Source organism: Microtus pennsylvanicus, chromosome 15, assembly GCF_037038515.1.
Source record: "Microtus pennsylvanicus isolate mMicPen1 chromosome 15, mMicPen1.hap1, whole genome shotgun sequence".
NCBI lineage: Eukaryota > Metazoa > Chordata > Mammalia > Rodentia > Cricetidae > Microtus > Microtus pennsylvanicus.
Genome location: NC_134593.1, coordinates 62,589,400 through 62,603,796, shown reverse-complemented (window position 1 = coordinate 62,603,796; position 14,397 = coordinate 62,589,400). Strand labels below are relative to the sequence as shown.

General features: G+C 34.2%; 1 long non-coding RNA gene across 1 annotated transcript in view; it reads left to right on the top strand.

Moving 5' to 3' along the window:
- LOC142835506 (uncharacterized) overlaps positions 1 to 11,151 on the top strand; it is a 131,383-nt gene extending 120,232 nt beyond the window's left edge. Inside the window, exons 2-3 of the long non-coding RNA XR_012907898.1 lie at positions 8,863 to 9,012; positions 10,857 to 11,151. This is a non-coding gene — a long non-coding RNA (uncharacterized LOC142835506). The remainder of the gene's footprint in view (positions 1 to 8,862; positions 9,013 to 10,856) is intronic.
- The last annotated feature ends 3,246 nt before the right edge of the window (positions 11,152 to 14,397 follow it).

Sequence of the window (14,397 nt, the reverse complement as noted above, 5' to 3'; positions counted from 1 at the left end):
GCCTCTATATTTGTTCTTGCTCTCAATTTCTGGTGAATATGCAATTGTTCTGTAGTTTATTGTGTCCCCTAATCACCCATTAATTTACATGTCTTTGCTTGATTATTCAGATTATACCTTCTTTTCCCTAGTCTCCTGACACAGGAACAGCTCAGATCTTGCCTCCTTCAGAACATTGACCGAATCACGATTAATAAAAGCTCAGGGTCAGAAATTTGGGGTGAACCTGAAGATCTGAAAAGCAAAACAGCCAGCCACTGGCTCTTACCTTGACCTCAGTCTAAAAAGGTGATCCTGCCTCTTGGAATTTCAGAGTAGACTGCAAATTTGAGAGCTGTTTCCTCCCATTCTGTAATCCTCTATAGGTACAGAATTAAAGGCATGCACCACTGTTATTAAAGGAATGCCCTGCCCAGTTTCTATGGCAATTAGTGTGGCTTCTGAGATTAAATGTGTGATTGGATTTCAGGAAAGGAAGGATGGTTTCTTGATGATAGCCATATTTGAGATGACATTGGAAAACAAAATACCCCAAGATTCATGCTTTCTTTAGATTTCCATACCTGTTGCGTATTTTATTCCCGAGAGTGCGGAACATTGTTAGCTATGGTGTAGATAGTGACTTTTGGCAGAAGCAAAAACCATACATTAGAGACAACAATACTTCCTCCTCATCAGATGGTGCTAGAAACTGAATACCTAGAGTATAAAGGGAAGAAATTAGAGCCTTACCCACTGAGTTCCAAATGGATCAAAGTCCTTAGGATAGATCCAGAATTCTGAGACTGATGGGTAAACACACACACAAAGCAAAGGTAAATAATTTCTGAATAAGATTCCATTCTGCATACTATTTCAGTACTAAACAAATGGGGTTTATAAATCAAACAGCTTCTGTGCAATAAGAGAGAAAATGGAGAAAAAAACCTAAAGAATTGTGGACAATCACCAATATAAATAAATAAATAAATAAATAAATAAATAAATAAATAAGAATATAAATTTATTTTAAACGAACTATAAAATAATTCCACAAAAGTGTAAGTCAGTAAAGGCCTTCTTCAAAAATCACCAAGATCTACCAATAATTATGGACATGACTCTGTTGTATTTACAGAAATAATTCCAATACAACATATCACAGATATTATGGCTTATCTATGTTTGCGCTGCACTATCTACAAAAACTGAGCTATGGACCCAATCAAGGTATGTAACAGCAAAGGAAGAAGTAACAAAAGTTCATGTGTACATTTTTTCTTCAGTGAAGAACTGAACTAGGCCATTTGCAGCAATTATGAGAAGCTTCATCGTAGAAAGGCATATTAGAGAGGTAAACATTGTGTTTCTTCTAATTTTCAACTTTTAGACTATACCTAGATATATCATGTTGTATATATATATACATAAAAAAGAAGAAAAGGGATAAAAAGGAAGATAGTAAACCTTATGTAAAAAGTTACACTGAAAACATAACATAAATATGAGCTTTTAAAATTATTATGTACATGTTTAAGTCTATGGAGTATTAATAATTTTATTAATTGTTTGTTCCTTTCCCTCTTTCTACTTTTTCCTAACCACTGTCACTACTTAAAAGCTTCTATCTCCAAGACTGCTTCAATTTTTTAGCGTTTATATCTGTTATGCCCTTCCTCTTTAAATCCTGAGTATGTACATGTGTTCTTATGGGCTATTTGTAGTTTTCTGGCCTTATGTGTTCTCATTCCCACATAGATACATATAGAAAAGATTAGAGGCACTGGGAAGGCATCTCAGAAGTTAAGAGATCTCTCTACTCTTTACAAGGAACTGGAATTTGTTTCCCAGAAATCATGTTAGGCAGGTCAATACTGCCTGTAACCCTTGACCCAGGGATTTGACACTATCTTATAGTCCCTGGTATTTTTGTATGTTTTTGTGTGTGCATGCACACACAGACACATACAACACCACACACAGACACACACGTCACATCACACACATACACAGATATATAACCGTATCACACCCAAGCATACACACAGACACACATCACACACATACAGAGATGTATATATACACAGACACACACACCACACTATGCACACAGACACACACACAGACACATACACAGAAGCATACACACCATACACAAACATAAACATAAATATAGAAGTAAAACTAAGAAAAATATGAGAAGTTAAGGTGAGGATAAGGCAGAGAACATTCTTTATTTGCCTTACATATAATTTTAAAAATCATCCTTATATATACAAAGTACTGTGTACAGAATATATACAAGAGATCTTTTTTGTTCTTTATAAAATATTTTTTTAAAAAATTGAGATATTGTGAAAGACCAGTAAGGATTGTTGTTTTCTTAGAATTTTTGAAAATGAAGAAGGTAATTCGAATAGAAGAGAATCAAATAGTCTCTGTTCTAGATAATAAGAAACATCCATCTAGGTAAGAATGCTAATTTGCAATTCAGTCTACAAGAAGAATTACTGAAATTTTACTAAAGTCTACAACCTGAAATAGTTGAATTTATATCAGAAATGAACTTAATAAGTAAAACAGTAAAATGTGCAATGGAAATGATATATAAGATAACATTTTATATTAGTATAGAGTACTATTCCCATCTCTCTGCTGCATCATAGTCTTCTATCTGTCTTTCTAGAACAGAAGGCATAGAGGCTCTATTCCCTAAAGAAGTCCTTGCCAATATGTGAATGGTAGTGAACCATCAACACTGATCCCATGTGCTTAATTTCAAAGCGTCAGTTACATGCACAGTGAATTTAAGCAAGTTTTATAAAATATGCTTCAGTTTCCTTCTCCTTAAATCGAGCAATAAGCATTTCTTCGTGCACTGTGTGTATTAGGGAACTTGGATTATGCTACAGCAGCTTGTTATACATTTCAATTGGCTGTCATGTTATCGTGTTTATCAAGCTTTTGCAATAGCTTGCCATTTCCGAATCAAATTTAAAGACAATCTCATTGACGTACAGCTTTATTGCAGAGGGTATAGCTTCTCAAACCAGTGACAACTGCTGTTCACAGAAGTCCCAAATAGATGAGATTGTCATTTGCTTTTCTGCCTCACAAGCACTGTACAGAGCTATGAACAATAGTCAGTAGGGATGGTGTTTTGCTCTGAACATAAGCTTGCCTTTGTCATGTTCTACAACACAAATATGTGAGCTCTTCAGAATTGTGATCTTATTATGGAGTTTTGAGTGTAACCCAAGAGTAATGACAGTAGCTTCCATTATTTTGGTGAGGTATATGGGACCCTATTGACCAACAAACAAAAATAAGTAACCCATATCCTGCACTTGGCTTTTTTACTTGATTGCCTATAGTATCTGTGGGGAGGTGATGTTCTCCCTTATTAGAAACTGGGGAAAAAAAAACTTCTGAAAATCAGAAACAACTTGTTATACATGCTTTTGTCTATTTATTGGGTGTGTTTTACAGTAGGTTTTCATGTGGCATTTTCAAATGTCTTTAGTGAGAGTCTTCAAATACTCTCTCCTATAACTCCTTAGCATCTTCCATCATACTAAATCTTTCTTTGCCCATTATTTGCCTATGTACCTGTATTTTATCAACCTTCTCTTGAAAATCCCGGAACCCCTTAGTAGCTTCTGGGTGTATGCAATTATATATTATTTATTGGACATATTCACCTGCCAATACCTCCTTCTAATTATTCTTAGTTCTCCCAAATTATCTCTCTTCCAACTTTATGTTTTATTACGTCTTCATTATTGGAGTTTTCCCTATTGATTTTCACTATGAAAACTCATGCTTTGTGTTATTAGATACTTTCCCACCTGTTTTACAATAAACAGAGATATCTCAGGATAAGCTAAAACAGTAAATATATTTTATCTTCTATATTACAAATAGATGAGAGAGATTCATTAGATAAAGTCCAAGAATTACATTCAAATTGCAGTGCCAGTGCACAAAACAACTGAAGATTATTATCAAATAAATTTTGATTAATCACAATTAAACAGTAGTAGCTTAAATAGCTTATGCTGGAGTTTATTATTGATTATTAATGGATGTTTGGTCTTCAGTAATATTGTTCACAGTTGTAAAAGGGGGTTAACTCCTTCTCTATTAGATGTCTCTATTAGGTGATGAGTTCTCATCACCACCCACCACAACAGAATGTACTCAAGAGCAGGGGGTTTGTCCCTGCTTTGCTTTCTCAGATACGCCAAGCACTTTTGAGTAATCATGATGTTCAGTACATATTTGTGAAACAGATTATTCCTGGCCTTTATGTTTTCTTTTCTATGAATTTTCTGCATTGTTGCGATTATGTTTTTAACTGTTTCTTGCTATTTTATAGATTTGTGAGTAGTTTTGTTCACTTAGGGACTCAATTCTTGTTTATATGTTCAGCAAACATTCTTAACAGTTTGTATTCTTTTTTTTTTTTTACATTTTAGTGATAGTTTTTCTAATCTGGTCGGTTTGGTGCTGTGTTTTATATAATTCTGTGATATGAAATTACAAGTTTTATGTAGTCAATTTTGTCATTGATTCTGTGTATCCTTCATGTGTTAATCTATTTTAGAAAAGACACTGCCTGTTTTGTGATAATAAAGAAAAAATATCACTTTTAAATTATCCTCTTGAATTTATTGTTCATCTACTGTTTTAATAAGCATTTGTTTTAGTTAAAATAATAAATGGGAGGTATTGGGATTAGATAATTATGTCTCTCAACCATACCTTATTCAACATACATAATTAACATTGAAATGGAAAATAATTTCAATATATAATTTCTTATATATAAGTTATAATTTTTAACTTAAGAAAACTTCTTTCAAGGAAAATATTTCATTTAGAGAAATAAAATTTGAAATCAAAATTATGAAAATTGTCTACACAAATAGAATTAAAAACATTAAAATAATTTCTGTTTGAATATTTCTACTTATGAATTAAATTATAGTAAACCTGAATACATTGTTGAAGAAAAGTTATGTAAAACAGGTTGTTTCAGGATGCACACAGCTAATTGGAGTTGTTTTTTTTCTTTTTGTCTTTTTAATAATTAAACTTATTTTATTTAACATCTAGACCACAGATTCCCCTCCCTCCTTATCCCCATCCCATCACCCTACCTGCCCTCTGCACCCTCATTTACTCCTCTTACTTTTCTTCAGAAAGGAGCAGGCCTCCAAGGATATCAACAAAACACGGCGTACCAAGTTGCATTAGGACTAAACACCTCCCCTTGTATTAATACTGGACAAAGCAACCTAGAATGTGGAAAATGTTCCCAAAAGCCAATCACAGCCTTATGGACAGTTCCTGCTCCCACTGTTAGGAGTCAGACAAGTAGACCAAGCTTCTCAACTGTCACATATATGTAGAGGGCCTTTGTTGGTCCCATGCAGACCTCCCTGGTTGTCAGTTTAGATGCTGTGAGATCCTGGGAGCTCAGGTTAAGTTGGTTTTGTGGGTTTTCTTGTGGTGTGCTTGATACTTCTGGCTCCTAGAATCCTTCCTCCCCCTATTCATCAGGATTCCAGGAGCTTAAGCGAATGTTTGACTGTGGGTCACTGCATTTCCATCAGTTACTGCATGAACCCTCTCTGATGACAATTGGGCTAGGTACCAATCTGAGTATAGCAGAATATTGTGAGGCATCACAATCATATTGATTTTTTTTCTCCTATCATATTGGGTTTTATTCTTTTGTGGTCTTTTCAAGACTGAGTTTCTCTAGATATCCCTGATTGTAATGTAGCTCACTTTGTAGTCTGGGCTGGCCCCAAAACAGAGACCCTCTACCTTTTGAGTACTAGGATTAAAGGCATGCACCATCACCACTGACCTCAACATATTATTTTTTAAGTATGTATTGCTTCATACTAAGGATGCTCTAGAAGTGCAGACCTGAGACAAATGGTCTACATTTCCTTTTATATCCACATCCCAGCTTCCTTTAGACTTTATATGTGTAGAGTCACCTCTAACTCCCAGCTCTGCCCTCTTATTTTCATCCTCCATTCTTATACTCCTAAAAAAATTCTGTTAAGCCAGTTATGTAGTTTCATTAACTTTATTTTTCTTCCTTCAGCAGCTGCTGTCACCTTCAGTTACTCCTGTAGAACATTCTTGTACACACCTATTTCGCATCCAGTTCTCATCTACAAATATATATTCTATTAGTTGAGATATATATTCCTCCAAATGAAGTCTTAAGAAATTGTTTCTTTGAAAGACGATTAATTCTTTTTCTTCATGACAACATAATCTTGACATCTTATCTACACAAGAATATTTATTCCCCCCCCCCCATAGTATGTGGCAACTATACTATTCAATTCTTCCTATACCCACTGTAAGCTTGGGTTCTACCAAAATGTAACACTATGAACTATATCTGTTTCTGTGCCTCTGAGTCTCAAATATTTGCAATAATTAGATGTTTCAGAATTGCTGTTATGTTTCCTCATATTTCTCTTTGTGAATACTAAGAAGGGAAAACTATTAGGGAATTCTGGCATTTACTTTTAATCCAAGCACTCAGGAGACAGAACAGTTTGACCTCTAATTTTGAGGTCAGGCTGGTCTCCAGAGTAAATTGCAGGCCAACCATGTCTACTTAATGAGAACTTGTCTCTAAAAATGGGTTTAGGGAGAACAAGTTCAAATTTTATGAAGTCTTTATAATATAGAAACATACTTTAATTTTGGCCATAAACCAGATCAGCAAATGACAATATTTTAGAAATATGCTATTCTCACTACATATGGCATTTAGAAATATTAGTGATTCGTATTTCCAAAACAGTGATATGGACATGAATGGTCAGAGTCAAAGTCTTCCAGAGCCTTCTATTGTGCTCATACTCCTGTACAATTAAGCTGCAGATGATTTAGTGCTTTTAAAAGTTCATTTCCTCCTAAGTTCCTCAAAGTAAGAAGTCCTAATTCTGGCTCTACTTCATTTTACACTACAAGAGAAGAATTTTTGACTATGTAAATGATGTCGTGCATAAAGGATTTGCCACACAAGTGTGGGAGGTTCTGAGTTTGCACCACACAACACATCCAAAACTAGATGTGGTAGCAGGGGTTCTTAATCCTATTGCCCCAAGAGTGAGATGGGAAGTGGAAGAGAAAAATTCTCCAAAGCTTGTGGAGCAGCTACTTAGTCATAGTCAGTAGGGAACAAAGAGATACTTTGGCAAAAACAAGGTAGAAGACAAGGACAGATTCCTGAAATTGTTTTCTGACTACTGTATGCACTCTTAAAAGCATATTATATTCAGACTTGCACATATACATACACACAAACACACACAAACACACATGAGAGAGAGAGAGAGAGAGAGAGAGAGAGAGTTTATTATTTTAAATAAGTAATATAAGTGCAGTCACTGTGAAATTTTGATAGCTTATAAGTGGAAACAGTTCCCTGATTAGATTTCTTGCATAAATTCCAGTCTTTGTTTTTAGGATAAATATAGAGAATATACCTTTTCTAGGCAACTTCAGTCCATTGGCTACCAGTACAAAATCAGTAGTACATGCTTCTTGCTTTCAAATCTAAGATTGTCATATTTCTTCTTAAGGAAAATGAGGATGCTTTCTTTTAGATGAATGTCTCAACATGTGAATTTTTATGTCTGATTTCTAAATTCCATATTTTCAAGACACTTTCTCTTTGAAAATTTTACCCCTGTATACACTGTATCAGACATGGCTTCATTTCTGTGCAATAGGTCTGAAATCCAATAAAGAGGGTGGTTATTTATTCTCGTAAACAGTACTGTCACTATTGTGTTAGTGTGCACATTGCCACTGGGTTGGTATTATGACATGCTGGGTTAGTGTTGAATGAGAATATTGATGTCCTTTCTCAATAGCCAGCATAGCACCTTCTAGCACTATGGAATATAGACAGTTGGGAGAATTAATTGGCCAGTTTAAGAGTGATTTCTTTGTGCCTTTCTACCAAAATGTGTGGCATGGTCAGCATTACTTCATTTTATCTACTTCTGGTCAGCAACAAGGAGCAGCAGTAATACCTAGCTTGACTTTGGATGCCTCTGAGGCCTTTCTGGCCAGCCACTCTTAAGAAGGTAGCTTGTGCCTGCCTATGAGATTTCTGTCTAGAAAACAAGGCATCTGAGTGCAGCATTATTCACATATGTGGGAAACCCAGCTCAAAATCCCTCTTCAAAATGTTGTCCTTTTAACTAGCTTGCAAAATATTGGAGGCTATTAAAGGTATTTCACAATCTGTACTTTGGGTATTAAAATGTCATTAACACACTTTGAGATAGTGCCCCTTCTCTTCTCCTCTCCAGTCCTTTTTCCTCTCTGTCTCTCATCGTGACTACAGATACTTTTGGTTTAAAATATTCTGATGCATCATTTGCCTACTGGAAATGCCTGAATCCTCTTTCCCAGTCTTTGATTTTACCTCTGTCCTAATGGCTTGTTTTATGACACCTTCTTGGTTTGATCTTTCTCTAGATGCTGCTTTCTACTGGTAACAACTTTCATTTGGTTGAGAACAAATTTTAACCTTATCTTTCTTCTCATTTTCCCATTTATGTTTATGAACTCCTCAGCTCCTTTTAGAGCCCATTTTGTCATCTTGTCATGACTTTCCAAATGAAGCTCTCATTACCAACATTTTGCCAGACAATTTTCTGATGAAAATAAAGCCAGCTTCTATTAGATGCATTGGCGACAGCTTCCTAGAGAAATGATAAATTTATCCAAAGTTTCATATGTATATTTTATATGCAGTTTTTCAGCTTTCTGGAAGGACTTTCTAATCACATTGAACTTTCACACCATTTTATCTGTTGCATCTTTCAGATTTTGTCAAAACATCACTATGAAACATGTCATTCAGTAAAGGGTGATTACTCACCCCAGTAATCCCCATACTCGAGATATGGAAGCAGAGCGCTAGTAGCCAATGCCAACTGTGGCTACATCCTGATCTTGTGGAAGCCTGATTTACAAGTAAGCCTGATTCAAAACAATTAATAAATATCTCACTGAACACCTTAAATAATGAATATTTATTATTCCATTCAATAATGCAATGTACCTGTTGTATTATTGAACTGTGCTAGAATTGGTTTAGCTTGTGTCAGAAGCCCTGAGTTACAATTTAGCTGAAATGGGTTAGTGTATGCTCATTCTGTTCCCACTCTCCATCCAAAGACTGAGAGTTTTCTGTCAGTGACGAAAATCAAACTTTTTTACATCCTGGCACCATTACTTGTGAAACTCATGGCTCTAAACGAGTTACACACAAAGCAATAGCGATAACTAGAGAATGTTTTCCACTTTGGATTCCTTCTCTCAATAGTGTACTGCTTCATATTTTTTGTCTTAGTAATGACATGTAATTTGAGGTACTTCAGGTTTAGAATAGTCACAAACATATCCATTTTTCCCTGAATAACTTATGAAGTAGAAATAATTGTAATATATGATTTTTAAAAATCTGGTTTTATTCATTGCTTAAAGGTATGCTTTCTTGAAAAAAACATACATTAGTTTGCTTAGGAGGACTTGTAACTAGCTAATCTTTAAGTTCCTCAGGCAATATCAATGGTACATTGGTTATTAATATTTGAATATATTTTTATTAAATTGTTTGAAATATTGCCATAAATAACAAGTACAAGTACATACCATATTTCTTAGATTTCTAATTACAAAATAATTTTTATAAACACATTTCTATTTTTAATTGAAAAATACTTTTTCTCACATATCTCAGTATCCTTATTACAATTTTGAATTCCCCTTCTTCTACTCCTCCCAGTTCCTTTACGCCTCTCCTCACATGCAGAACCACTTCCTTTCTTTTCTATTTGTTTATTTTTTTAAAAACTATCTTTTCTCTTTCTCTCATTTTACATACCAATCCCAATTCCTATTCCCACCCCTCCTCCATTCCCTCTAACTTTCCCCTCTACCCCAGGCCCAGTCCAATTCTCAGAGAAGGTAAGGCTTCCCATGGGGAGTCAACAAAGTCTAGCACATTGATTTGAGGGGGGATGGTGGAGAACGTGAAGGAATGGATTAGTCGAGATGGAGGAAGGGCAGAGATGAGAGCAAGGAAAGAGATATTTTGATTGAGGAAGCCATTATGGGGCTAACAAAAAACCTGGCACTGGAGAAATACCAAGATTCCACAAGGATGATCCCAGGTAAGACCCTAAGCAATAGTGGAGAGGTACCTGAACTGGGCTTGCCCTGCATTCAGATTGATGCCTATCTTAAATGTCATGATACAACCTTCATCCAGCAACTGATGGAAGCAGAGGCAGAGATCCACAGCTGAGCACTTGAGCTGAGCTCCCAAAGTCTATTTGAAGAGTGGGAGGAGTGAGAATAGGAGCAAAGAATCTCTTCCTTTCTGTCTCTTTAGAAGGCAGTTTACTTCCACTTCCTAGGGTGAGAGGGAGCCATGTGTTCCTCTAATCTCCTGGCCTCACCATCCCTGAGGAGGGATCTGGAGGGGGACTGAGAGAGGGGAGAATGTAAAGGTGAGCTGGAGGAAGGAAGGGAGAGGGAGCTGGAATTGGTATGTAAAATAAGGTTGTTTTAAAATGAAAAAGAAAGAAAGAAAACAGCCACACTACAGACAAAGAAGCAGGTAGTTTAGCAGCAGGTAGACCTTCACTGCTCCTGCCCTTCTAAATATAATCCCTCAGTCTCATCTCCAACTCTGCAACAGAAGACCTACTAAACTGTCCATTCCCCTTTTACCAACATCTCTGGAGGATACTGCCCTCCTGTTCCTATCTCCCCTGCTAGCATTGATTTGTCCTGGCTTCCATCTCTTGCAGGCACTCTGTGAGGACACAGAAAACTCTCCTGTCAGAGAAGCAGGTAGGCTGAGGGCAGATTCTCACTCTCTCTATTTCTCCAAGTCCACTCTTCTAGTCTCATCGGCATGAACAATAGCAAAATAAAAATATAAAGATGAAACTGTATATAATGACTAACTATGGGTCTCTGTATTTGCTTCCTTCTCCTTCAGGAGGAACCTTCTTTGATGTTAGTTGACCTAGGCACTGATTATACTTGTCTTATTTTATTAGTAATAAAAGTTTATAATTACTGTACTTTAAAATTTTAGCCCATAATCATAGGAAATGTGTTTACAAAGTATAAAATAGACATGAAGTCAAATTAAATACATGTGATACTACACAGTATATTAAAAATAATGATTAATTTTAAAGTATTTATAAATTTGAAGAAAAAATATTATACTTTACCGAGTTTTCTTTATCTCTATACAGAAAAATACTGAAATATTGCCAAAATAGCCTTGATTTATTTTTCTGAAATACTGAAATATATATTAATTGTTCAAAAAATATAAGATCTGCAAAATAAGGTTTTAATATTTATTCATGTGTGTAATGATTCCTATGGTAAAAATGCATAAATAGTCTAAATTTAGAATTATTAGAATAACATAATGTATGATAACATACTTTCCTTTATATTTTGTTTGCATTTCTTATAGTATTGACTATAAATTTAAGTTTCTGTTTTAATATCACTAATGCTATTAGGACTAATAGTAATAATAATTTTTATTAAGATTACTCTTAATTGAAACTCAAACAAATAGATCAATTATCATAAGTTACTGTGGGTTATTATCTAATTGCCTCTGGAATGTTCAAAAACGATTGACCAATTACTAATATTGATTGATATTTGTGTAGAAAGTGATTAATAATAATTATAATAGAACTGAATAATCAAACTGGATCTACCCCACTTTCTTGAATGAATGTTAGTTTATACTCTCACAACAAATCCTTGGTTCTCTCATGAAATAAAATAAATTCTCTCTTTCTCTCTCTGTCTTTTTGTCACATACACACACACATACACACACACACACACACTTATGATATCTATTCATTCTACAAATTGCAGGGAACAGACTTTTAAAGAACCCCAAAGCATGAATATATATTAAAATACTTTTTGTTAATAATGGTACATGTCATATCTTAATATATGTAAGGATTCACTTCTGTGTAATAATTTCATTGATTTTAAGGAAATCCAAGGCAAAAGCTACTCAAAATTTGAAAAATGTGTGTCACAGCCAACTCACTGAAGACATACAAATAGTCATGACCTTAGGATACTACTTCTGGTTTTGCATAATAATAGCTATTACATTCCATCTTTATACACATCATTTCTTATATGTTATAAAGCATGGAGTGATATGGGATGTCCTTCTGTATAGGTGTTGCTTTTATTGGCTAATGAATAAAGCTGATTCGGACAATGACTCAACAGAGTTAAGCCACATGGGATATCCTATCAGAAATATATATAGAGAGTAGGCAGGGTCAGAAAAATGTCATGCAGCTGTGAAAGGAGAAAGATGCCTGCCATAACCTTACTGGTAAGCCACAGTATCATGGTGATACACAGATTAATAGAAATGGGTCAATTTAAAATGCAAGAGTTAATTAATAAGAATCCTGAGCAAATAGGCCAAACAGTGCTGTAATTAATACAATTTCTTTATGATTTTTGGGTTTGGGAGGCTGGGAACAAACAAGCAGTCTCTGGTTACAATGGAGCATATCTTAATCTTGATACTTTTTGTGTTAACACCATAAGATAAATAGAAAATGAGATCTTGAGGTTTTCAGAAAAGAAAATGTCTTCAGTCATTCTTGCTAGAAGCAAAATTATTGAGTAAAAATAAGACAATCAAAAGACATTTCAGAAACTATCTTTGATGGAAAGCAAATTGTTCTAGAATCAATAAAAATATTAAGAAAGAATCTAAAACTTAATTAAGAAAGTAATGAAATCTTGAACATCCAACATTCTGATGCAGGTTGAAATTTGAAACAAATAGGCATCTGCTCAATTGTTAAATTCTCATATATCTTTTACAATAAATGGGTTGCCAAATAAATAAATAAACTCAACTATAAAGTTATACAGGGACATGGAGCAAGGAGGAACCACTTGTTCATTCCGGCCGCCAAGGCAGTTTCTTTATTCATTAACGAATGAAAACAACACACAGACAGAAGAACCTTCTATACCAAAGATATATGCCTAAATATTAATGAAGGAATTGTTATTGTTAGGCAATACTTCAAATGACTGAACCATGTTTTTTTAAATATACTTGATTTTAAATTATGTTCAAAAATTGCAAACCATAAATTGCTAAATGCTAATGAACCCTCATTCAATGTTTAAATATAAAGATACTTTGTATAATGCTTAATAAAGATCAGATGTACATAGACAACATTAATATGTCTATATATATAATGTATTGAGATATGTAAGTATTTCCTTCTGGATTTTAAAATGTGCAACCTCGTATTATTGTCCATGACCATGGTACTATATAGTAATAGGACACTTGCTATTGTTTACTTGTTTCTTTGTATTCATTCATCAAACACTTGCCCACACCACCCTGCTCTTCCTTCCTTCTCACCATTTCCAATAATCACTTGGAGAAGTCTAAAATCCCCCTTTTCATGATACAGATGAATAAGAATATCAGGAATTTGCTTTTTTGAATTTTGTTTATTTCATTTCATATGAAAATCTTCAATTTTTCTCTGACATCTTAAAATAATTTAATTCTTGTATATGGCTAAAAAGATATGTCACATTTTTTAATTCTTCCATCACTTAAGGGAAAATTAACATGCTCTTACCCTGTCCCCTTGAGTACTGTAAATTATTCATCTCTCCATTTGAATTAGAATTGCAGAAAGTGAGACAAAACTAAATATCTTAGTGTGAAACAAATAAAAGTCACTTCAGTGTATTGAAATGAATTCTTCTATGCCAAATTCATGATGAAAATATTTATTATTGACATAGTTCTTAAAGAAAGCAAGAAACTTGACAGTCAATTTGGATTTTCTCTAATTTACATATATGAAAATACAAGTGATTTTTCCATTCTATTATCTCAATGAAAAGAGAACGTTCCAATTTGCAAAGTACTTGGAAAATTTGAAACTTAGTCTGAAAATGTTCATAACAAGCTGAGTTTTATATTTTGGAAATGTCAAAAATTTCTGAAATATTTATTAGGATGTCAAACACAAAAAATAAATTATGTTGAAAAATTCAAGACATTAAATTATAACACAATACATAATTCATAAATATATAAAATACATTGGAATGGAGTGCAGTGTATTTCAGGGTAAATAGCTTTAAAATGTCAGAAACTGTTTTACAATTTTCTGCACTGTAGAACATTAGAATGTTTTGCTTTTTATTTAACTGTGGGTGGATTCCAACTGTTCAGGGTACTGCTCTCCAGTCTTCCCTATCCAAAGCTCTAATATGCATTAATAT